Genomic DNA, 27457 nt, shown 5'->3' with positions numbered 1-27457 from the left:
TGGTAAATCAGCCTATCCAGCCACACCCAATGACATAGGGGCTAACATCACCACCCCTAAATTGGTAGCTCACTTTCAGAAGGTATAATCATTGGGTGCAGAGTTCAACCTCTGAATGAGGTTAAAAATTCACCATCATTCCCATTGGGTATTATTTTTGGAGTGGAGGAAGTCCGATCGGCTATAGTGGGCAGTCCTTCAAATAAAGCATCAGGACCTGACCAGGTCCCCATGGATCTCTATAAGGGGAATATCTCTCTCTTGGCATCATTATTGACGAATATTTTAAATGCTGCACACACCGAAATGCACTACTCCTGGAAATCTGTGGTTATCGTCCCAGTGTTTGTAAAGGGATGAAGGCAGGACCTAGGTTGCTATCGCCCAATCTCTCTACTTGATTCTACTGTTTAGATTGTGGGCCATATTATCTTGCACCGCATTGAAGAATGGGTTCAAGCTAACAATGTTCTTTGCCAGGCGCAGTATAGCTTCAGAGAGGGTAGGGGAACAATGGAACAGTGTCTGAACGTAATATGTTAATGGGCAGATATGTAGTAGCAAAGAAAGGAGTGATTTACCTTGCTTTAAAGATTTGAATTGTATGTTTGACAGGGTGAATCACTCAAAGCTTTGGAGTATTTTAGAGAGTCTTGGTTTTCCATAACCACTGATTAACATCCTCAGTGCCTTATACATAGGTGTCAATGCTTCAGTTAGATATGGCATTGAGGGGGGCTCTCTGACTCCCTTAGCCTGTCACAGAGTCAGGCAAGGGTGTGTTCTGGTGCCTATTTTTATTTTTGCTATATATAAACAGGCTGAATTCCTTCTTGGTTACCAATGGTAAAGATATGCTGAGGATTAAGTCCACTTTGGTGCCTTCCCTACTGTATGCAGATGATGCAGTGCTACTCTCTCGCACACTTAATGGTCTTAAAGGCTTGGTGGACCTGTTGTTTGAATTCATGGGGGAGCTGGAGTATGACATCAGTATTTCAAAGACACACTTCATGGTCTGTGGGAGGCGGCCTTCTAAGCTCAGACCAATCACTATTAAGGGGTGGGTTGTTACAAGGGTGGCCTCATTCCCTTATTTGGGGGGCAAATTTGATCAGCAGAACAACTGGATCCCATGCCTTGCAAACCAATGTTTATGCTTTAATCAAGCATGAGGGTCTCTGTTTAGGTTTGCGCTAATGGTGGGTAGTAAACTTATCTTACAACTCCATCATATTCATAAGATGAAATGTCTCTCAGTATTATTATATGGTGCAGCTGTCTGGGGTTATTGCAACTGCCAGGTCATTCAACAGGAAGAAAATCAATTTTGAAGAAGGTTGTTGGGCCTGGGCCTGTCAAGGTCTAGCCTTTTTTTACATGATGAGTTGTATTTCGATCATGTTGAAGACCTAGCTAAAATTGCCCATTGCTTCTGTGGATTACCATTTGGAGCGGTGAGCACACTGTATTTAATAGGGAGATCATTGATGATTTTCATGGTTGTGAGCTAGGACACAAGATCCCATGGTTAGACTATATTTGAAGTGTTGCATTATCTTTAGGGCGCCCTGGGTTGCTTTATAGTCCACAGCTGATAACCAAGGCTGATAGCAAGCTTGTTAAGGAGCAATTTTGTCAGCAGGCTAGAGAGCGCAGCGAGAACTTAGCCATGGAAAATCCATCCATGAGAGCTCTACTGCTCCTGAAAACTAATGTCAGCCCTAAAGCACATCTTTCCTTTGTCAGAAAACTGTGGGAGAGATCGCTCATCATGAGGTTCAGGTTGGGTACTATCTGGTTTAATCTTTGCTTTCTTCCAGGGCAATATGAGTTGTCCTCTATTAAGACCTGCCCTTGTGATGGCTGTTCACCACAGACTTTAGAGCCCCTGGTGTTCTTCTGTGGGTATTATGATCCGACTCATCAAGGGGTTTTCACCAATTTGGGCCTGCCTTTCTTTATCTCCAACCGTCAAATGATCATATTGTGGCCATGGCAGAGTGTTCCTTCCTGAAGAGTGCCCTTTGGAACAAAGTGATAATTTATGGGTTTTTATCATAGAGAGTGGGCGCCTCATTAATTGAGCATAGCTGTGAATGTTACATTTTGTTTATTATTTATAAATGGAAGTGTTAGGATGTTTTATATTTTTATGTTGTGATTTTTCTTTACTGGAGTTTGAGTGTGCTATTCATGTGGTTTTACTTTTTTATGATTATATATTTATAATTGAAATAAAGATTGATTCGTTCATTCTCAGGGAGTAGAAGGTAGAAGGTCATGCAGTGAGTTGGTGTTGCTTTCACCACATCTGCCCCAGCAAGTGTGAGATTCATTTATGGTGTAAAATGAGGTTAAACCTCAATAGATCACACAGCCCGGGGGAAATGGGTTAGGTGCTTAATGAATGGATGGGAAAGGGGACTTGGGAAAAGGTGTGAAAAAGACAAACACTACACAAAAGAAACCACAACATTATTTGTTGGGACGCTGAGCGGCACACCATCATCAATCTGTTTTGGAAGGAAACAAAGGAAAGGGATAAGTAATTATGACAAAGTTCAGTAAATGCATTGGAAACAGTAGTAGTATATCCTAACTGTTATGTCTTATAGTTTTGAAATATGGAAGACTGAATGTAACCCACCCAGTTCTAAAAATTATGATTGCTAAAAGAAAAATTGTACTGTATTGACTAGTTAGGTGATGCATCTCCATTCTTCTTGGAATGTCCGCCACTCTGGTGCCTGTCTGAACCTGTCTGGTAGGTAATCTGGATTCTTGAGCCTTCCCCAAGTTTTGTTTGCACAGGAGGGGACAATTCGAAAGCCTGTTTATTGAAAAAAAAAATAGCTGTATTATAGAGTAAAGGAAAAGGACAAAAGAAAGCAAGTTAAGCTTCATGAGGAGTCAGGAGTGATCAAATTAGCAGTCATAAGCATATTTCAGTTAAAGATCAGCACAATTTTACTAGCAGTGACATTAGCACCAGTAAAGAGTGAAACGTGCTCTGTCAGCTTTCTTCTAAAATACTCCAATATTCAGATAACACTCCATTAGCTTCCATACCAATAGTGGGAGATGGGATACCGAATAAGTTTTCTAGATCACATCGAATTAAAGCAGCTTAGAGGGGTTAGCCCCTGTTCATGCTTGGATAAATGCCGCCAGGGCAATTCTATATAGACGCTACTGTCAGCTCGGTTTACTTAAATGATCCAGAGACCATGTATGGCAATGTCATATTTGTCAACAGATTAAAGCTTCTGTTGCTAGAAGATCAGGCCAATAATTTCTGTTACTCAATATAAGTACATGTTGATGGCAACCAATTCATGTTCTTGATCCCTATGGATGTTGCCTCAGAGAAATGCAGGTGGTCGAGCTGTCATAAGGCCTCAGCAGTGGGAGGAGTGGATACATTAAATTCAAACAATGGACTTGCGTTTGCATCAAAAGTTTATAGGAATGCTATATCGACTCTGGAAGTATGTCTAAAATTCATAAACCTGTTACGATCAGAATAACAGATTAATAGAACAGGCTAATGACACGCTTAAGCAAGCTGCGACCACTAGAGTGCTTAGGTCAGGTCTTTGCTGGAACCATTACCTATATGGAGGTCAGTGAGCATTTAATAACTAGCCTAGAAGAGTACTTGATGGACACGCTCCATACCAAGTACTGTTCGGAGTGCCTATTCATGTACCTGATCTGGATATTCCTGGGAAGGTGGAGGAATTAAAAGAAGACTGATCTTGGACCGATATTTCAGTATCTTGCAGAACTTTTAGAGCATTCTGAAGCCACCACCAGAGAAGAGAAAGTATAACCAGCTGCTGATTGGTGGGTTCCCTGAGTAGGTGATCTAGTTCAAGAAAAGATCTGCAACAAACAAACATTTGGTCTACCCTGCAAAAAAAAAGTTCCAGTTCTTGGGTTGAAAGACACACAAACTGTAATCCTATCTCCATTGTCAGGTTCAAAGAAAAACAGACAGGTGTTCATTGACCACTTTAAGAAGCACTATGTGGCTGATCCTCTACCGCAGACACTCTTGGACACCAAATGAATTCAGAGAAAAGCCTTGCAGCCTCTCTCTATTCTGAAAGAAATATCTCCTGAGGAGTGCAGAAAAATCAACTGCTTGAATTGCCAGCCAACTATATTTAAGCATATGGATACTCCAGCTTTACACTATACAACTTCATTCCATTTCATTTAATATGGTTGCAAATACTTCTATTAACACTATGGTTTACTATGATACACCATATTAGTTAATACAAATCAAGACGATACCTTGTCCAGAAATGAGAGAAAGAGGGCTTTATGAGAATGAGTTTTGCACAGATGACTTTCATCACCTTCCACAGTCACTTTACATCATCAATTTCGTTTTGCTTACCATTGGTTTCATGACAGGCACTTTATACACTTTGGCCCTGTGTTTGGATTGCTACTGTAGTATTTTGTTTTATTGTGCAGCTTATGATGCTAATTGCTATTCTACTACTACTAAATGGGCACAATGGCCCTCGTTATGAGTTTGGCAGTGCAAGGACCACCATGGTGGTGATGGCACCACCGCCATAATATGACCATGGCAGTCAACTGAATCGAACACAGCCAATCTACCGCCAGTACTGCCAGTGCGGATGGACCACGGTGGATGGCGGTAGGCATCCCCAGGGTGGCGGGGTCCATGTTCCCGCCGAGCCTATTACGAGGATGCACACCCCCCAGGATTTCCGCCTCGGTCGCTCAGCCACCAAAACCCTGGCAGAAACCAATCATATAAAAGGAGACACCCACCTTCAGGAACACAGACACGTCCGGAGCTGCCATGAAACCAGAACTTAAAGTATTACCAATTCTCCTGCTCACCCTGGAACCAGCGACGGTGATGAGGAAGAGGACAACAACCATAAGTACACACACCTAGCACACACTAGAGGGAAAGGTTTTAGAACACATGCACACACACATGTGGGACAGCTAGTGATGGACACACGAAGGACACACACACACTACCACACACCCTAAACAACACACACACTTCACACACAAAACACACACATGCACATGAACAATGAACACACCACACACAACACACACGTGCCACAAACACACAACCCCACACACACACATCACTGCCACAGGCCAACACACATATACACAACACCACCGAGTCACACAACATCACAACTGCAGCTACACAAACGCTTGCCAAAACATTGCACTGTACACCTACACATGACAACACACAACCAATCAACAATAGCACACACAAACACATACACAACGTACCAAATGTCACACCACCTCAAAATAACACACAATGCAGATTACATAGCCATCACAACACACACCGGTGCACAAACAACAACCACACAATGGCACACAACACCATCACAACACATCACGTACAATGCTCAACTCTGCGACACATGCATGGAACCACACAGTCATATTACACACCCAAAACACATCAGTAGCAGCTGGACCAATGGCAGGCTCCCCCACACACACATGCATTCTAGGCACAACAGCAAGCACTACCAACATACACAACTCGCACAATCACAAACCAAAGCCCACATACACAAATCAGACATGTTGAACGAAAGGCAGTACAAGCAAGTCATCATTGACAGCAACGGCAGGTTAGCCCTGATGTATTCAACAATAAATATAAATAAACAATATATACAGGCAAAAGTCCATTGGCCAGTCTATGTTTCTCCGTGCCATGACACAAATGGCACGTCTCAGTGCCCCAACCTTACTCCTGACTGCAAAATAACCTCCACATGGTTCGGGCAGCAATAGGGCAGCCAGACACCTTAGGGGTGAGGGGGTGGTGTATGAGGGGGGAGTTTGAGTTTGGGAGGGAAGTCACAGGGTTTGGCGTTGGTTTGGGGGGGCTTGGCCTTGGCTTTGGGTTTCAGTGGAGGGTCTTTAGGTTTGGCCTTGGGAGGTGGGACTTTGGGTTTAGGGTGGTGGGCCTTTTGGATGGGGAAGAGCAAGGGCAACACCAGGGCAGGCACGGGAGGAGTTGGAGGTGTAAGGGCTGGACCTGGCCAGGGACACAGGGTGCTTCGGGGACTGACAGGGTGGGAGAGGATCAGGGAGGTGTGTAAGCTCATAAAGAAAATGTTTCTTAGGGGCACAAGGGAAGTCATGGGAAAAGCGTTTGGGAGTGGTTGTCAGATGTCCCTTTGTGTGTGTCATAGGTGCGGGTGCATGAGTGGAATGCTTGTGTGGGCTGGGTGTCTGTTGGGTGGATAAGAGCAGGCATATAGGTGTCTTGGGAGGAGGTGCTGGGGATTTCCATGCTGGATGGGTCACTATGTGTTGGGGTGGTGGCTGTAAGAATGGTGGATGTGCTGCACGTTGTGGTGCCTGCAGATAAGGAGACTGTGGTGAATGTCTTTGGGTCAGCTATTGTGGTGTCTTGGTAATATGGGAGTTGTGGCTGAATCAGGGAGTGTAGATGTTGTGCTAGCAGTGCTAGCAGGTGTGAATGGTGAAGCGTCTGTGATGGAAGGATGGAGGAGTTGTTTGTGCAGCCAGTGGATGTTATTGTGTCTGCAGGTGGGTGTTGTCTGTGTGCATGCCAGTGGTGGGTCTTGTGGTGCTTATGTTTGTCATGTGGAACCATGTCTGTTGTAGTGTGGGGAGAGGGGATTGGGATTGTGAAGAGGTAGGTGGAGTGGGGACAGTATACAATGAAACACTGTCTGCCGTCATGGAGGAGGCCAGAGCCTGAAGGGATCTCTGCAAGGCAGACATGGCACTGTGAACGCCTTCTTGGTACGCATTGCTCTGTCCCTGGATGGCATTCACGATGGTGGTCTGACCCACGGAGATGGACCTCAGGACGTCAAAAGCCTCCTCACTAAAGGCAGCAGGGCTGAGGTGCCTGTGGCGAAGGAGATGCACATCCTCCTGGGTGAGCGGGCACAGACAACTGGGTGGGGAGCTACAGGGAGGGCAGTGCTAGTTAGGGGGTTGGTAGACAATGATGGTGCTGAGGTAGTCCCAGATAGGTCCGCCACTGCCAGGGAGTGTCCACTGGAGGAGGATTCTTAGGATGATGCAGATTATCCGGTCTCCCTCGTGGTACTCCCCTTGCCGTCCGTCCAACTGGGTCTGTTGGAATTAGCCTCCTGGGTCCAGTGGGCTGCCGCTTCCCCACTCACCTGTGCCCCTTCTCCTTTGCCAGATGATGTTGGTGCACACAAAGAAAGAGAACAAGTGGGAGGAGGAGAGAGAAGATAGGGTGGAAAAGGGTCAACATCTAACTTCCATATACACATATGAACAAGTGAATATCTCACATAGCATCTCATGGCCAGGCATGCCATTTCAGTTGCCCATGGAAAGATGTACTGGACAGTTACCATCAGATGTCCACAAGTACAGATATGGACATGAAGAAGGCAGTGACTCACCGTTGCAGCAGAGGAATTGGCAGGGACTTCCAAAAAATGACATGAACACACAATGATGGTAATTCAGGGACCTCCCATGGCACTTACCACATCACGTACCATCCTATAGTTGTAAGGCCAAGTCCACACAATGATATCTACAATAGTAGCAATTGCTGTACAATCTGCCCTCATGTAATCCCATGTAGCATTGTCCCATTGTTGTTTCCCTACACATCCCTATACTCTGGAAGTGACAAATGTTTGCATAGTCACCTATCAGGGTAATACTCCTGTCCCCTTGAGGCCCTTCTTGTGGTGAAACTGTGAGGCCAGACCAACAATCAGTCCATGGCAGCAACTGTACAATACCTAGACATTCTCAGTTCATGTAGGAGACTTACACAGATGGGTTTGCACTTACACTTTTGATACACTTATGTGGATGGTTGGAGCTGGTCAGATACAATGCTTAAATTGACAAAACCGGGCCAACCATGACAAATTTGACATTTGAATCCAGTGACAGCATTATCTTGTCACATATAAATCATATTTACCCTGGCAGGGTCACTGATACCCATTATCGTTGCGCATCTACCATTGTCCACAATCACAATATTCCAGTACTAGCCCACCCAATCCCACTCAAGACCTGACAAGGGTGAGGTAACAGTCAGTACCCACCTCGTTGTGCTGCCCTGAAGCAGCCATCCACCTCAGTGTAGGCCACTGTCAAAATGTGGGCCATTAGGGGGGTCAGGATCCGACAGGCACCCTTTCCTCATTGGGAGGACATCCCCAGCTGGGCCTCCCCAGTCTTCAGAGCCCAGTGTCTCAGGTCCTCCCACCGCTTCCGACAATGGGTGCCCTGCTGGCTATGAACCCCCAGGACACACACTTGCTTGATGATGGCACACCAAATTCCTTTCTTCTGATGGGCGCTGACTTGGATGGGTGGCACAGACAGGATGAGAAAGTGATTATGACTGGCACAGAGTAGACAGCTATGGTCTACGCACATCAGACACACAACATCACCATGCACATCCATTGTAACGGGTCACACTCCTAATATCCATGCCCCCAGCATGCATGTACTCCGTGGTTGGTATGCCTGCGACATTCACAATGACACATACCCCACCACACGACTATGGCATGGGGCTCACCTGCTCCACTTGGGCCCCATACAGGGGTAGGACCCTGTCAAGCAGTTTCTCCAGTTCTTCTTGGGTGAAGGCCTGGGGCCTATCACCTGCAGGACATGGCATGATGGCTCCCAGAGACAGTACAGAGCAGCTTGGGTAGTGGAGGTGTTGCTTGCAGGAGTGTTAGAAGTCAAGTGAGGTAAGCGTTAGAAAATGGTGGTCACGGCAACCACGTACATGACCATGACCACCGAAGGTGATCATCATTGGCCCCAGTCCCTCATAGGCAGCAATGTTAACCGATAAGAAGTTGCCCAGCGGTTGCGACCACCTACCGCTATGACGGCATACGCTGGCGAACTTGCATCACTTCTATGTGTCCTGTGTTGCAGGGCAGGCGCCTGCCATTTTATGTACAGTAAATGGCTTGTAGTAGAAAAATAAGTGCATCATGGTACTTATATGTCCAGAATGCTGCACAGCCCTATGGTGTACCATCATGTATTGGCACATACATGTCACATTAAACGCACAGTACTGTAATTGTGGTGGAGGTCACATGAACTGCATGTTCACCTCTTAGCTGTGTCGTAGGTGGTGTTGCACCCTAGATCACTGTAACATCTACGTCCATGGCCCATGCGGGACCCATATGTGCACACAACATGTAACATCACACATGCTGTGTGGTGCAATATTTGTACAGCTAACATGTGTGGAGTGCTGATCACATTTTACATTATCTCCTCTCCATCCTAGATACCATGTAATGAGGAGAATGAGCACTGCACCAGTGTACCATCCTCTAGTTCCCCCCATAAGTTGTTCCACATCTTCTGGATGCCCTCTCTTGTGCGTGGAAGGTTGCCCACTGAGTTGACCCTGTCAACAATTCTCTGACATAACTCCATTTTCCGGCTATGGATGTTTGCTGGACCTGTGCTCGAAACAGTTGTGGCTCTAACCTGAGGATTTCCTCAACCATGACTCTCAGCTCATCGTCTGTGAAGCGTGGGTGGTTTTGACGTGACATGGTTGTTGTGTTGAGGGGGGGGGTGTGCGTTGTGTCCAAGGGTGCAGTGTAGGGTGGTTGGTGGGGTGGGGAATGTTTGGTTTTGTGTGCTGGTGGCATCTGGTGTTTGTGTGCAGTGGTGATGTGTGTATTGTGTTGATGGTGGAGTTGTGTGGTGTGTGATGCGTGTGAAGTGTGATGGTGCCTATGACATTGACTTGCAGTGTCCTCTGTTGGTGTGTTCCTCGCTGTCTGGATAGGTAGTTGTGGTTGCAAAGAATTTTGGGGGTGTTTGAGGGTGTATTTTATAGTGCAGTGAGCATGTGTGTGTATGTGTCTCAGGTGTGAGGAATTTATACTGTCCAGTGTGGTGCTGTGTTCTGGTGGAGGTTTTTGACAGCAGCAGTTAGCACCGCCAATGGTTTTCCACCGTGCAATGACTGCTGTGCTGATTTTGTGGGTCGTAATCTGGAGGGTGGAATGTGTTCAGTATCGCAGTGCTGGGGTGGGACCGCCTCTATTTCGGCCTGGTTGTCCTGGAGGTATAGGATTTGTGGCTGTATTTTGGTGGTCTTCATTCTGTACCTTTAATATGGCAGACGGGATACTGCCAACACTGGCGGTCTTATGGAGCCCACAACCACGGCGGTCTTGCCAAAAGACCATCAAACTCGTAATGAGGGCCTATGTCCAAAAAAGAAGTGTACCACAATCTGTGGTTCGAGAACTAAAACTGCATCTTTCCTTCCAGAATACTCAACAAGATCTCTATGCTGTAAACATCCCAACGTATCCTGTGCATGAGAGACATTGCAAGTGGCATATGTTTTGAAAATTTTGAAAGTTTCAATGACTGATGTGAATATTCTTGGTTCTTTTTCAGGTGACTGGGACACATGGAGTGTAAAATGCATATGGTCTGTTTTATAGGCATATATATCTCTTGATAATTAAGATCCTTATTTGAATGCATTCATTTAATAGAAAAGTATTGTTTTCATCAGTATGCAACCCATTACATTAATCAAACTAGGTATTCCTGAAAAATATACAATTACACACAGTGGGAGCACTGTGAAGCTCTTCTCCCTAGTAGTCATCCTAATTTTTTAAAATGCACCTATTTGCAAAGGGATGACAGATTCCATCATTCATTCCTCTGTTTTTCACAATGTCCAGAGCAACTCATGAAAACCTTAATCATCATCAATAAGTTCAATCAGAATTCAGCCCTACAGGATTTCAAGAGAATATATTGATGAGAAAATTATTGGGGAACCAAATCTGGGCATGTGGAAGGAAAAGAAGCCCTATTCCGACCAACCATATACCCAAAGGGAATTTCCCTGACTTAAACGATACAGAAGGCTACATGTCTGGGATTTGGAACTATGAAACACCGTAAACAAAACCTTTATACCAAATGTTTATGCAGCACAATTCCCTAATTAGAGACTGAAAACATTTCAGATTCTTTTGGAGTGAAATAGTATCATTGAAAATAGAGCAAAATATTCCTCACAATTTTTTCCTGAAGTGTTGATTCTAATACCTGCATATGTCATTTTCTTTCCAATACTCCTGGACCAATCACCCAGATCCCGATATACCAGAGGCATAGACCCTGATTTATATCTCAGTTTTCTGTAGTATTTAGATTTTGGTGGACTGAACATCCATCAACGTTGTGACGGAGTAAGCCGTCCGCCGACATCTAAATCAGGGCAATAGTCTGTTGTTGTTCCTCTATGTAGTGTAGGTAAGATGTGCCATCGTTGGTTAGCACATTCCAGTCTTCCTACTGTGAAGGAGCATTTGACCCGAATTAAGGAGAATATAATTTTTCTGATTAACTCCTAGGACCTCACCCCATTAGAACGAATAGAACGAATGCGCAGAAAGAGAAGTTGTCCAACAGATTTTGAGAGAGATAGAGAAAATATGCAAGCAGTTAAAGCTATTCAACAATGGCATGCACACACTCTAATAACAAGCATTCCTTAAATAACATCATGCCCTCAGCTTTATATCTTTTCAAAGAAGACAGATTCTTTTACATCATGGCCAGGCTCAGTTAAGAGCTGTAATACAATTACACTGGGATTTATAACCTTTTCAAGCAGGCCACATGCCTTTGCAACTCCTGAATGAAACAGACATTCACAAGCCAGACAACTTAACATTAACACAGAAGACAATGGCTAAGAAAGAATGCACCTATACCTTGCTGACTATTGCATACATTGGGGGAACCTCATTTTCTTTGAGAAGAAATCCACCTATTACCTGATTGATATATGGAGTCCCTTTCCTTCTGATCACTGCTTTCCACTTTCATGAGTGCCAGAAATATAATGCACTGGGCTGGTAAGAGAGAATGTGCAATTAACATTTATATAATTTGTGAAAATGTCCTTTATCCTATATGTGCTTGAATTAATGGATGTTATGAGTAGTCCCTCACTTGACAATTGGTACATGTGTTTGTAGTGAGATGGATTGACTGCACAATTGTCTTCATCAATGTGTCAGCCACCAAACCAGCACTTCTACTGTGCAGCTGTGTCACAAATATTGAGATAAGGTCCAGCATGGAAAATTCCATTTTAAACTGAGGGTTTCTGCATACTCTAGACACTCCATTCCTCACCTTAAAAAATGTTAAGGAGTTGAAGCATCGGCATTCTGGCCTGTTCTCCATTGTCCTAATGGATCCGATGATGATTTTGGTGGTGTGGTGGTATGAAGGCAGGCTGCAGAGAGGTGAAATACCCTAATTTACTTTGTGACATCAACAATGCATAATATTCTTCATCAATTACAGTTCTTCCTGCTGGAACCTTTCTTTTGTCCTGCCTTCCCTGTTGGGATTAAGGGTCCTCCATATGTAACCTTAAAATGAAGGTGCAGGTAAGAAGATCGGTATGTGCCTTTATTTTTCTCGGGGAGGAGATGAAAATGTGTATGATCAGACACAATATCCTGTTGTGGAGCAAGCACCTCATCCAATTGTTTAGCAATCACATCTGACTGTATAAGAAGCTACACATCCTGCTCTTCTCCTGCCTCAGAGGATCACTTGTAGTAAACTCATGTTTCTGTTTTGTACAGATTTTGTTTCTAGGACAATTCTATTACAGACTTACTGTTATCAGCCAGGACTGCAGTCCCAGCAGCACTGGGTTATAATTTCGGTGGTGGTACCATGGGTATAGGGGTGATCCTAACGCTATCTTGCCCAGAGGGTCGAGAGTTATACCATGTTGTGCACCATAGCAAATAAAGGAAGAGTGTTTGGTGCCAGTGCTATTTCCACTAGTGACAGGAAAATGTTGCTGTCTTTGCTGGAGTCGTTTCTTGTGTGTCATCTTTTTGAATTCTGATTGCTTATCGCTTAGCAGACATGTCTCTGGACTTCAATATACACATACATGTCTTGATCTCATGCCATGTGTTAACTAATCTGTAGACACGCCCCAATGATTGACAAGACATTCATGGAAAGCTTCTATTATTAAAAAATTGAAAACTGTACTCTTCAGTACCAGCAACTGCCTTCACAGATATAATTGATACTCCAGTAAAATAAAATGTTGCCCGGCCATAGTTATGCCCCATAACTCAGGTAAAATACCTGACCAAGCTAACACCGCATTTTCAAAGGAATACTTAGAATAACCTCACCAATAGGACATGAAAAATGTGGAGGAGGTCAAGCAAAATAGGAAAAAAGTCAGCATCCAAGCTTACTTGCTTAATACAAAAGTTTGAACCTTTAAACTATGTGAACATTTCACAGAGTAGATAATATTTACTAACAAGAGGCAGGTCAAAATACAGTGGTAGATGCTGCAAATCTCAAGGGATGGGGCATGCAGGGGGAGGGATGGGGGGAATAAAAAAATAATTTAAAAAAGTACCTGTTCCAGTCACTTCCACCTGCAGTGGTGCTCCTCTGCTCTTCTTCCGGTGTCCCAGCATTCACTGGGCCACCTGCACAGGCTCCCCAGCACTCCTGGCACTGCTTTCATGCTAAACCTAACATGGGAGAAGCATTAGGATTGATCTGAGTGGCTTGGATTGCTGCTCAGACACTGCCCTGGGGTCTGTGCAGTTTCTCCAGCCCAGTTGTGTAGCACAGCCTGGTTGGAGAAACCTAAGTGTGCATGTGTGTTTGCCCAGCCTGAGACAGCCGGCCAAACACACAGACGCCCTTAGTGCACAGATTCCACTCCCACCTCCTGCGGCCTAGCCTTGACACTCCCTGCACCTGCTGATGGCTGAGCCAGCAGCTGAAAGATAAAACAATAATGAAATATCATTTTATCTTTCAGCTCCTGGCTTAGCCAGAGGGTGATGCTCCTTCACCATTGTGAAGGAGCCGCCCCTGTCAAACTACTGGAAAGTAACAATACATTTTCAGACACTACAGATTGGCATGCAGATGTTTTATAAATAATATATTTAGTCCACTGCATACAGTAAAACAAAGGCTCATAGCATAGCATAGCATAGTGCTCATGCTCAGTACACATGCCAGTCTTGGTCTTTCACTTTAATTTGTGGTACTGAGCTCAGATCATGGCCTGAGCCCTCTAAACATGCCAGCATTACCCACAAGTTCATGATCTACAACTGGCACGGTGGCTGTTGAAAAAGAGGTCCTAATTGATGTAACCATTTACCATCTAAATGTACATATTTACAATGTCCCTCAAATGGAGCAGCATAACCGGGACATTGGAAGCTAAAATAATTCATTCCTTTATTGCCTCCATCTAATCTTTTGACACCCTCTTCCTCATTTATTAATAGGGCTTCTAAAGTCTTGTGGAGACTATTATAAAATGTTATTCTTTGCCATCCTTCCCTTTATCTAACCACAATGGCTTAAGTCTGTGATATGCACATGTATGTTTTCTTTCGTTCATGCTTTTCTTAAACACAGATCTGAGAGTTTGCCACACAGTCCTGTCCTTACACAGCTGTGAACTGCATTTCTTACAAAGTCCCAATTTATTTGCTCCTAAGATGAGATGTCCCCTAATTAAATATGAACTGCTATGCCCTACTTTCATTGAATTCAACAATAACATACTATTCCGAGATTCCTTCTTGGTAGCACTATTTTCAAAACTATATTATGGGCTGGCACTTATTTTATATATAGACCATCAATAAAAAACGTTTACATTGAACTCTTTGCACTAATAGGATGGTGTTACCATAAGCACTGTTGGATCTGGTCCTTTGTGTGGGGTTATCTCCAAACTTTTTGCCTTCTTCCTCCTATTTTTTTTTACCTGTTCTTTTGGCCTTTGGACTCTGGGCCCTTTACCACTGCAGACCAGTGCTAAAGTGCATGTGCTATCTGTCTAAAATGTATTGGCGATTGTTTCATCCATGATTGGCATATTTGATTTACTAGTAAGTCCCTAATAAAGTTCACTATTGCCCTCATTACAACCCTGTCGGGCGGCGGTATTTTGGAGAAAGGTACTGCCAACAGGCTGGCTGCACCTTTCCCCAAAATTTTAAATTGGCAGTTTAGTTCAAGCCAAACTGCCAATCTACCACTCCTTCCACCAGGGCAGTAACAGCTGCCGGGATGGAGACTTCAGTCTCCAGCCAGGCTGCCGTCACTGTCCCAACCACAGGATTTTGACCCGGCCTACCACCATGGTTTTCGTGGCTTCCTTACCACCACGAAAACCATGGCAGTCGGCACTATCAGTGCCAGGGAATTCCTTCCCTGACACTGATAGGGGTCTCCCCTGCCCACTCCCCCTCCCCAGAGTCCGTCCCTACCCTACTCCTCCCGAACCCCCCACGACGTACACGCACATTCACGCACCAACATACACACGCATACACACACTCATACCCACATTCACCCACGTATGCATACATACATTCACACTCACGTCCACACACACTGACGTACATACAAGCACACACTCATTCCTACAACATACACACACACTCACACCCATTCATGCACACACGTATTCCACACGCCACACACCCGCATGCACGCACACAGACATATACACCCACACACAACCAACACCCCCCATCCCCCTCCCCTGTCAGGGTACCCAACTTACCTGCTTGCGGGTGTCCTCCGACAGGAGACAACACATGGAGCTGCTGTTAGCAGCAGCATCAGCCAGCAGAACACTGCCAGGCCGTATCATGGATCATGATATGGTCTGCAGCGGTCTACTGGCGTGGCGCTGCTACCTTACCGCCGTCCGTCGCCATGATCGTAGCCGGTATTCCGCCAGCCTTCTGGCGGAATTCAGGCTACGGTCATAATATTGCAGATGGTAGGTAGCCGCGGCGACAATGTTTTGGTGCCCGTTGCCGCGGCGGTAGGCGGTCATTACAGCCATTGACATAATGAAGGCCTATGTGTTCCCAGGGCCTAAAAATCAAATGCTACTAGTGGGTCTGCAGCAGTGTTTGTGGCACTCAAATGAATAGCCCTGTACACATGTCTCAGCACTGCCCACTGCAGAGTCTGTGTGGGCAGTTTTAAACTGCCATTTTGATCAGGCAAGTGCACCCACTTGCCAGGCCCAAACCTTCCCTTTTACTACATGTGGGCCGACCCTAAAGTAGGCCCAACTTAGCCCCATGGACAGGGTGTAGTGTATTTAAATGATAGGACATGTACTAGTGTGTTTTGCATGTCCTGATAATAAATACTACTAAATTCGGTTTTCAATATTGCAAGAATTGTCTCTCCCGTAGGATAACATGGGGATTGCCTTGAAATACCTTTTAAGTGTAATTTCCCATTGGGAACAAATAGAGACATTGAGTTTAGGGTCTCTGAACACACAAGTTAAAGAAAACATCTTTTGGTGAAGTAGATTTTTGAATTGTAGGTTTGAAAATGCTACTTTTAGAAAGTGGGCCTTCTCTTGCTTAACAATTCTGTGTCTCTGCCTGTCTGTGGAATACACGTCTGGGTCAGGATGACCGTTGGGCTGTTTGTGCACTGCATTTCCTGATAGTCCATCACCAGGCTGATGGGTCTTCCTGAGTTAGATTATTGTGAGGAGCTAAAACTTGCACCTACGCAGGGCTGTGCCTGTCCTCCAAAGCCGTCTCCAACCCCATGGAGTATGCCTGGGGACAGGACAGGGAAAGGCAGGGTCTTGTGCACTACAAAGACTTCTCATTGAAGTTTGCTTACTTCAAAGGTAGAAATAGGTATAAGTATTGGACCTCTGACCCCACAAAGTGAGAACACTTCTGGGCTGAGGACATTAGACAGGGGGAAGATCTGGATGCTGTGGGAGGGACACCACTTTGCCTGTTGCTTTGTTGTGCTGGCCTGCTGCTTGCTGTTTCTGTCCTGGGAGTGAAAGGACTGGTAGAAGGTATTGTTTTCTACATCCTGCTTTCCAAGATTCTCCAAGAGCTTGAACTCAACTTGTCTCCTGGTAATAAGTCTCAGGGACATCAAAGACTTAATCTGGCAGTACCTTCTACTGAGAGCCCTGACTTGCCAAGTGGTGTCAACTCCAGTCCTTGTAACTGTAAGCTGGTGATCTGAAGGATAAAATCTATGCACGGATGCGCTGCAGCTGAAAAAATTATCCAGTGCCTGCAGAATCGACGAAGCACCTGTTTCGCGACTGGAAAATCAATGCAGTGCCTGAAGAATTGATACAGCACCTATTTCACACAGTTCCAACATCACAGCGCGTCTGGATTTTCCATGCACCATCCCTGGATGGCAATCTCTCATCGATCCTGCAGGGCAGTAAGGAACCAAGGCTGCATGTCCGTAATCAACACATCCCCTTTCTCTGAGGAAATAATCAACGCACCACCTCCCATACCAGTAAGCAACTGACACATCGCCTTACGTGTGAGGAAAGAATGAACGCATCACCTCTCATGCACAGTAAGAAACTGACGCATTGCTTTGCTTACTTGGCACCTCACTCTCCCTGTGGCCCGGATCGTCTTTGCTTCTGATGCATCCCAGTTACTTTGTACTGAAAAATACATTGATTTCTTTTGACTAAGACTCATTTAAATCTTTAAAAAGTTATATATTTACTTGTGTATGTTGGATTGTTGTTGTTTTGGTCTTGTTGTCCTCAGATAAATATTAGTTATTTTTCTAATTTGGTCCGGAGTGCTCTTGTGGTGTTTTCACTGTGTTACTGTGTGTGTGTGTGTACAAATACTTTACACATTGCCTCTGAGATAAGCCTGACTGGCTGTGCCAAGCTACCAAGGTGGTGAATATGGGTTATCTTAGCTGTGTGACTCCTTTACCCTGACTGGAGTTAGGGTCCCTACTGGGACAGGGTGCAAACCACTGCTGACTAGAGATCCCATTTAAAACAAACACTGAGACACCTACTGCATTACATGACATAGGCACACCTTCCTTTTAACGGTGCCATTGTCCCAGTCGAAGTCTCACTTATGAACACAGTTAAGTCTGATAATGTTGCCTTCCTGAAAGTGGGAGAACCTCCCCCTTCACAGAGGCAAAGTGTAACCTATTTTCCACAAATAAATGTGCACATTGTTAAAGGGATGAGGTACTTCAACAAAAACACCTCTATAATTTACATCATTGGAGGAAATGGTCCAGAGAAACAAATAAGGTGCATTCAGGGGTGTTGAGAAATGGGAATGATGTGCAGGAAGGACCTTTTTTGCCATGGGCAAGCTGAACTCAGGCTCAGTATCCCATTTTCAAAGGGGTGCACTGGTTTGATTCACTTGATCCTAAATTTGAGTATTCACTGCTTTAATGTAGCAAAAGTAAGAAACAAAAGTTGTTTTATACTGTTGCTACATCATAATTAAAGCTCATAATGCTCTGACAGGTTTTTCAAATAGCATGTTAGTGCAGCACTTGCTCTAGCATAGCTTCTGGTGAGACAGACTAGCAAGGGACCGCATGATGGTGGGGGACAGATTGGCAGTTGTACCGGTTTTTGGCTGGTAGGAAGGCCATGCTAAGTATGACTCTCCTGCTATACCTCTGTTCCTGTGTAGATGTTGAAAGCATGCATAATTTTGAGGGTCACACAGAGCATAAAATTATAAATGGCTAAAATGTGAATAATGGGGATGCTTTTCACCTCAGGATTCTGAACGATATCATAGAGAGCTCAAGCTTCACTCTTGTTGTCTATTTCATATCACTTAGAACCCTTCAGCGACAATATCCCTGTTATTGAATGTTGAACCCCTTCCCCACACCCTGCCCAGTGCATCTGTCAGCCTTTGGCAACACCAGGGAGGGCTGAAAGCTATCCTGCGGTGCAAGCACCAGAGAATTCCTTTTTCTTTTTTAAGAGCAGTGAGAAGCAGAATTGTTTCTGTGTCAGCCCCTGCCTCCCCTCCTGCCCATCACATTTTCCATGCTAGACCAGTAGAAGAAGCAGGTGAGTGCTCTCTCTTCACTCTGTTAGGGAATAATGCCAAAAACAGTCCCCAAGGTTTCAGGGAAGCCTCATTTGAAAGGAGAGAGTCTCACGTTTCAAATGAGGGCTTCCGGAAATGGTTTCCTTACTGTGGATCATGGTTGCACTGCTGCCCACCATCATGAACCCCCTAGATCACCAGGGATCTTAGTTTGGAGGGGTTGGCCTCGTGTTAACAGGCCAATTCCCCCAGGGCACAGTATTCAAAAACATTGTACCCCAAGGGACTGTATACCCAAAATAAAAAAAAATAGAAATTGGCAGGGGGTTGGCCCTCTTGGAAAGGGACCGTTCCCCCCCCCCCCCCTCCCCTCCTCAGCGCCCTCATTTTTTTTTTAAGTGCTGTTTTTCCCCTGGGTGCGATTTCATCCCTAATGTAATGTTCATACATTAAAAAAAGTTTACCAGAGGGTCACCCTCGTTCACAGCCCACCCCCTTGGGCCTCTATAATTATTTTTTAAATGTGTGGTTCCCTAGGGGTGCCACACATTTAAAAATAACAAGAAGGTAGGGTGTCGTTGACACTCATCACATGGGGTCAACCCCCTTTATCGGCCATTATATATTTTTTGTAAATGTTTTTTTTCTCCTGGGAGGCAGATAGTGTTCCCCCCCCCTGAGAAAACACACATTTCTAAAAAAAATACATTTACTGCATATGCCACATAAGTCAACCATCTGCAGATTATGCAGCAGATTGTATATTTATGTAACATATGCAGTTTATATGTGTTCAAACAGTGATAGGATCTGCACTAAGGTTGACTGGTCATCTTTCAGTTGCTTATTTCTGCATTTGATTGCTGAACTGGTACTAATGAGATGAAATGTTTTGCCAGACAGCATTACCATATTTAAAAGTTCACAAATCAAAAAATAATGAAGTAATACTACAAAAAAGTGCTACAATATGCTGCATAATTTAGCCAGCCCTGTCTGACAAATTGGTGCTCTTACACATGATTCCAGTGACCTTGGTGATAGTACGTGAGATTTCATAAGAAGCATACCTGTTCACAGAGTTGCAGGGGCTACTATGTGAATGTATGCTTCTTGAGACAGGTAGAGCTAGATTTGTAGCTTTATGAAATTACTGTTATACTGGCAATGGCCCAGGAGGTCCTCCAACAATAAGGTTTTGCATATTCCCTATCGAAAGTATGCTGACTATTGGGTATATGGCAAGGTGAAGTAATACTGTGTCTTTTTTGTCTTTTTTTGTGTCTTTGGAGAACCTGCAGATTCAGGAAAGAAGATAAGGTAACTTCACTTTGTCTTTATTTACTATTGAACACATCTCACATGCAGACATCCAATGACAGTTGTTTTAGAAGTATGGATTTTGCCAGTAGCATAGATGGTGTATTGGTGGATGACTGCTGCCAAGGCCTTAACTCGGGTTAAGGAGGACGGCTCTGTGGCAGAATTCAGAGACTGAGGCAGCAGATTCTGAGACATCTGAGGGACAGTAAAAAAGAGCAGGATCTGGAAGTGAGTTCCGTCAGATGACTCATCTTCCAGCAATTCTGAGGGACATGATGACTGCCACTGAAAGGCTTACTGCTGCAGAAGTAGCAACCTCCAGTTGATATGCCCTGGAGAATGTGGCAAGTCTGCTGGATCTATACTTTGCTGATTGCATTCCTGGAAGAGCTAAAAAGGCTCGATCCTGTCATTAGTGTAACATCTGCTCTAAGCATGGAAAGAGGCAGGATAGTCATGTTTACTGCCCCTAGTTCCCATCTCAGCAAGGTCTCTGTTTTCCTACTTGCTTTATGTTGTAACATACAAAAGTGAAGTACTGGGAAAACGACTGAGGTGGAGCTGTCATTAGGTAAACTTGTCAATGACTGCATGGATACCTACCTTCCATGGACCACAACTTTACTAGGCAAGCACCCATAGAATTTTTGTTCTTCTACTTGAGGAAATCATGGACTTTCATATGGCCTGCTTGACACCTTTTTTCACCATCAGAACCTAGTCGGTATTCTGTTTGCTGATTGACAAGTGCATTATAGTCCTCACACTATGCATAAATGTGGATGGAACATATGCCATGTTGTCACTACTACCTGTACCTGTGTAGCAAACCTTTAAAGGTTTTGCTAGATTATGAAGTGCTTTTTAGGGAACCTTTGTGTACAACATAAGAAGCAACCTTATTGCCCATGAGAACCAGAGTAAGTGTTTTAAGTCAAACAAATGTCCTGTAGGAACTATTCACCTTACATTTCTACTGGGTTTGAAAGTGTGCAAACTCAATTAGTAACTTGTATGATAAACAATGTTACTGAAAAAGGGCACAGGACACAAAATCTTGTATGATGGTTGTTTTGACATCTTTAGGATAAAGATTTCCTTATATATACAAATTAGGGCATATGACAAAGTGCTCAGACAGTGGACAAGTATTTATACAAAAACATAGAACAAGTAACTGAACAGATCCCAAGGTAATATTACCCAGAATTCCTTGCAAATGTCAAACTTTGGTAGGAAACACACATTTTCATCACATTTCTGTGATTGAAAGATATGGAATATGGGAGATCCACAATTTTCCTACCGCGCTGAGTTCCCACACATCTCCTGATAAAAATTGTACTACTTGTGTGGGTGACCTAAGAGAAAATGACACAAAAGGCCCTACATTTCTATGCTGAGAGATAAGCAATACCAGTAGGTGCTGTTTTTGGGGCAGTGCTGAGGCACCACCCATGCAAACCTATGAACCACAGACATTTTTCAAAACTAGACAACCACGTGAATCTAGGGTGTTGTTCCTTGTGTGGATCTTATGAGGTTTTCCTACCCGCAAAGCTCTGCAATCCTCAAACTCTGACTGAAATCATATATTTTCCTTCCATTTCTGTGATGGATACTTCCAGAACCCACAGAAACCCACAAAATTCCTACCGCTCTGCCTTACCCGATTTCTGCCGATAAATATTCTCCCCCACTAGTGTGTCTGGGCCTAGTGCCCACTACAGGTGTAGCTCAAACCGAGGTCAACATGAGCCCTCGACAGGGGACTCCCATTGACCTTGGTTTGATCCATTTCTGTCATGAGCACTAAGCCTAACCACATAAGTGAGCTACCATTTGCATCTGGAGCCTTTGGGGGAGCATGTGTTTTTTTTAGTCAAAGCTTGAGGTTTGCAAGGAATTCTGGGTCAAATAACAGGGTGAAAGCCATGCAAGTCAGCCCACCCTGATACTCCTAGCTATCTAGTTTTTTAAAATGTACAGGTAAAATAGCTATTTTGGACCATTTCCTGTCACAGACACTAGGCCGACCCACATAAGTGAGGTACCATTTTCATTGGGAAACTTGCCAGAATGGCGGGTGGACAGACGTTTGTGGCTCCCTGCAGAATCCAGACCTTTCCATTACAAAATTGTGAGGAAAATATGTTTTTTCGTCAAAGTTTGAGGTTTGCAAGGTATTCTGGGTTCAAACATTTGGTGAGAGTAGTTTGCTAGTTTTCTGTAGGTGCCAGATGAGCTAGTGTGCAAAATCTACAGCTACCCACATTAGAAAAAAGCGCTTGTTTCCACTGGAAAAATGTGACGCGTCCATGTTGTGTTTTGAGTTGATTCTTGTTGCAGGCACTAAGCCTGCCCGCACAATTAAGGTTCCATTTTTCTGGGTAATATTTCAGAACTTTTCATCACAGAAATCTTAGAGAAATGTGTATTTCAGTCAATGTTTGATTGTTTGAAAGGGAGTCTAGGTCAAATTATTTGGTGAGAACCATGCAGGTCAGTCCACCCTGGAAAGTGATATGCTCATGTTGTGTTTAGGTCCATTTCCTCTCACAGGCACACAAGTGAGGTATAATTTTTATTGGAAGACTTGTGGGAGCATAGAATAGTAAAACATGTGTTACTACCAATTGGATTCCACTTCTTTTGAGCCTTTCAAATGGAAGCCAGTGAATAAGAGAGAAGACATTTTGAAAAATCCTCTCTAAAGTATATGCTAATTAAGGGTAGAACTAGCGAAGTTGAACTCTGTGGAATTCCACAGAGTTATGAAAAAAACTCTGTGAGACTGCGATTCCGCTGAGTTCCACCCATGATAATGGCAAGGCAACAAAAGACCCAGTTCCCCCTCCCACCTGCCTCCAGATGTAACCCTTCAACACCATGAGAGGCCCCATCTCAAACAGGCAGACACGATCTGTGTTTGTTCCGCCTTGCCCAGGCCTGGTGGTGCTCAGCTGTGCTGCTGTCCGTGGACTCAGGTGAGGCTCAGAGCACTTGTTGCGACGTCGGGGAGGTCACCACTTTTGGTTTTGTGTACTTCTTAATTCTAGGCAGATGAATCACGAGAAAAAAAATTGTACCGAGCGACTTAATTTTCTTGTTTTAAAATGAAATACAACCACATCCCGTTTGTTAGTTTCGTTCTTCATATATTTATCACATATTGCAGCGTAGGGTAATTTTTTTTTACCCTTTGCTGTGATAATGCAGAACACGGTTAGATTTTCCGAATGTTGAACGTTTGAAACCTCAACACCTGCGCTTTTTACGATATGGGAGAATATTACCCTAACTATTGCAGTTATTGGCCCATGTTTCTGATATTTGCAGTGAGTAGAAAAAGCATGAAATATCATCTACTATTTCAGTATCCGTTTGCCCGATATGTTATGAGTTGAAGTCTTGCCCTAGAAATGTTATGACCAATATCCTATGCGTTTAACTCTGGGCATGACACTACAGGCTTGCACTCATCCAAGGTCAATCCTTAAAACCGGTAGGATGAAACTGAGTAATAAGTTATATGCACGTTCTCTCCTGGAGGCAGTCACGATTTCTGCGCGATGATGGAAAGTCCTCATTTATTGTGACTACATACGGCGCCCTGCTGCTCCAGGCCCAGACCTCTTACTATGTAGGACTCGGAAAGAGTGGCTCATGCCTGTGTAATATGGTGTCATTCGAAGCATATCTTAGTTTGCAAGCGTGCAATAACGTTTGTCAAGCTATATCATCATGCATTCAGTTTTCTTGTTCCATGCGACTGCGGAATGCAGATGTTTGTCCTGCATTCCTTGGAAATAAGCCTGCAAGCTAATGGCTTCAAAATTACTGCTCATTTTGCAGAAACGTGTACAAAAAAAGCTCACAAAATCACTTGAAGTCACTGCTTAAGTCTTGTATAAATGGTAGCATAGTCAGTGGGTTAATGTTAAGCACATTAGTATAGAAGGGCAGAATCAGTCAACACAATGAAACTTCCCCTTGTACGCACAGGAGGTACCAGTCACACACAATCCGGTAAATAAATAGCTCGTGTACAAATAGGTAGCTCCAGTTAAACACATCATGCATTGGAACTGACCTTGAACTTCGCTATACTTCTTTTCCTCCTTCCACTGGCGGGAGGGCCAGGAGCCTCCAAGGTGGTGACTGCCGGGGAGGGAGGCCTACACAGGGAAAACTGCAGCACCTGTACTGGATGAAAACAGTACATTAATCGTATCCCAAACTGCAAATGCAACCCCATCAGGCGTATCTGATGCGACCATTTTGTGCAACTTAGTCTGCTATGAAACCTCCTGTGATTGGTCGATTGGCCAAGCTAGAGGTCCTGATTGATGATGACTGCATGCAAGCATGTTCACTTGCGACTGGCTTTCTGACTGAAGTGAATTGTGCTGCTTGAAGTGCCAACGCAGCATTTCACAGCCATTGGAAACGCACTGGGTCACTGCTGTAGCGCTGGCAAACTCCACCACATAGTGGGGTGGAGAATTTGCTTGAACTCCATGCTCCAAGCAGAGCCAGGTAGTGGGCAAACTCTGCTAACATCTATCAGCTTAGCAGAGTTTTCTGTCTGCCCCTAACGCTAATACGGGTATCTGCAAATTCAGAGATGTACGAATAACCACTGCTCCAAAAACTCCATATTGTGTGCCCATTTCAGAAATACATAGATTTCCTTGATACTAATTTTTTACTCTATTTCACTATATGATTTGGTCTATACTCGGTACTCAATGAAAAATCATTGTACAGTGCAGCTCAGTTGCTGCCACTGGGTTCCTTGGGTTCTTGGAGAACCTACAAACCCTATATCTCTCTGCAACCAGAATGATCTAGCGGACGTAATGGTATATTACTTTCGTAAATCAGCTATTGAGACAAGGTTACATGTGAAAATGTCCCAAATGGCCATTTTTCTTACTCATTTTCAACAGTACTTTATTTACAAATATGACCACTTGCTGAATTTGGAATTCTATCTATTTTTCAGAAATCTATATCTTTCCTGACTCACCCATGGGTTTCACACCGGTTTCCACCACAACCTGGAAGTAGGTGGAGAGCAAAAAATATGGGCTACCTGTATTAAAAAAATGCCAAAACTGGGCATAAAATTAGTTTTTTTTTTATTCAGCTCTGCATGTTCCTAAAAGCTGGGAAGATGGTGACTTTAGTTCAGCAAACCGTTTGTTGATGCCATTTTTAGGCAAAAATAACAGACACGTTTATCTGGAGCACTTGTTCCCTACTTTTCTCAAAACTTGGAAATATTTTGCCTATTTTTTTGGCCCCTTCAATGGGAATCCACAATCCTCGGATACCTTTAGAATTCCTTACATTTTGGAAAAAGGATGCATATTTGGTGTGGATATCTCATGTGGGAAAAAATTTGCCCTAAGCAAAAACTACCCCAAGTAGCTAAAAAAGGCCTCAGCACTGTGGGGGGAAAAGCCCAGCATCTAATGGGGTAAGAAATTAAAGTATTAGTTGAGGGGATTGATTACCAACCTCCACTAATAATCACTGTCCTTGTCAGGTTGAACCACTAGAGTAACTAAATTAACCTGAACTCAACCTCCTCATCATTATGACACATAACAGACAGGCTTAGCTTAGAGGCAGTGTGTAAAATATTTACACAGTATTCAAACAGAAATAAAATCAAAACACAGCACAAAAAAAGCTAACTCAATTTAGAACAATATAATAATTTTAATAAATAAAATGACACCAGAACATGAGAAATCCAATTGGTAGAACCAAAGCTATGATTTTCTAAAGTTTAAGGTTCAAATTAGCACCAAAAAAGTATTAAGTTCTAACTGTGTTCACCTGGTTGCTCTTGACTGGGACGTTGGAGCGTGGGTCAGATAAAATGCCCAGGTTAGTCATGGTTAAGACTTTTACCTTTAGACTTAGGTCCTGGTTCAGAGTTTGGTGGATGGGTTATTCTGTCACAAACATGATGGATATCCTGACTGTATTACAATGTCCATAGGATATAATGGAATTGTAATAAAGAGGATGGGATATCCATCACATTTGTGATGGAGTAAGCCCATCCGCCAATCTCTAAATCAGGCCCTTAATCTTTGAAATGGTAGTCAAAAATCCTTAGTGCTGCAAGGTAGAAGGCTGTGACAGAAGAGGACTCTATGTTCTCAAATAGCCACTAGACAAGACCTCAGTAAAGCTGTTGACTTTTGGTGGGAAATCCCCAACCAGGAGCAATTTTAATTTGAGTAGGTCCCCTGCTGACCAGATACTTTTCGCACCTTCGCCCGGTGTAGATTTCTACCTTCAGTCTTAGAGTAGATTATCAAAGACCACAGGAGTGACCCAGGGTGTTATTTAGATACAACAGTGTCCAAATAGATATAATTTCGAATCGTATTCATATTTTTTACCATACCACATCGATGTATTGTACAATGTCAAAAGGTCAAGAAAAAGAAATATAAAAAGGATATGCCCAAATAAATCCACATATGTGAGAAAAACATTAGTCAAATCATTTATAATCAAAAGCAGCACATGTATTCAGAAAATCAGTGAAGTAAGGACTCAGTGTAATGTGAAGAACCAGTTCTCAAAATATCATGCAAGATGGCAGGAAAAGTTAGAGGTGATCATAATAAAAACATTGGAATGGCAGAACAACACAAATAACGGCTGCCAATTCTAGAGTAAATAATTCACAGAGCCAATCTTTGAGCAAACAGATTCCAGCACACAATAGTCAATCAATGAAAATCCCAACTGGCAAGCTGTGGATGGCTTTTCTACCCATATATCAATGTAGGGTCATCATCAGTACAAAAGCGAGAAAGACTGGGCACAATTAATTTAACATGTTGAGAATCACTGTATAAACACATGTGGCTCCTGAAAAGACAAAAAAATTCTAACTATGGAAGTAGATGCCAACAATCAATGTTTTGAGCACGAATCGCAAAGTGCTCACCCCTCAGCTCAAGAAGCATAATAGTCAACAATAATGGAATTAGGATCACACCAGGAAGAGTTAATTTTAACCGAGTGACTCAGGTGATCATCCAGGTGTGCTACACACAACCAGATAAAGAAGGGTGGAAAACCTCTGTGAG

Source organism: Pleurodeles waltl, chromosome 5, assembly GCF_031143425.1.
Source record: "Pleurodeles waltl isolate 20211129_DDA chromosome 5, aPleWal1.hap1.20221129, whole genome shotgun sequence".
NCBI lineage: Eukaryota > Metazoa > Chordata > Amphibia > Caudata > Salamandridae > Pleurodeles > Pleurodeles waltl.
This window is presented reverse-complemented; position numbering follows the sequence as displayed.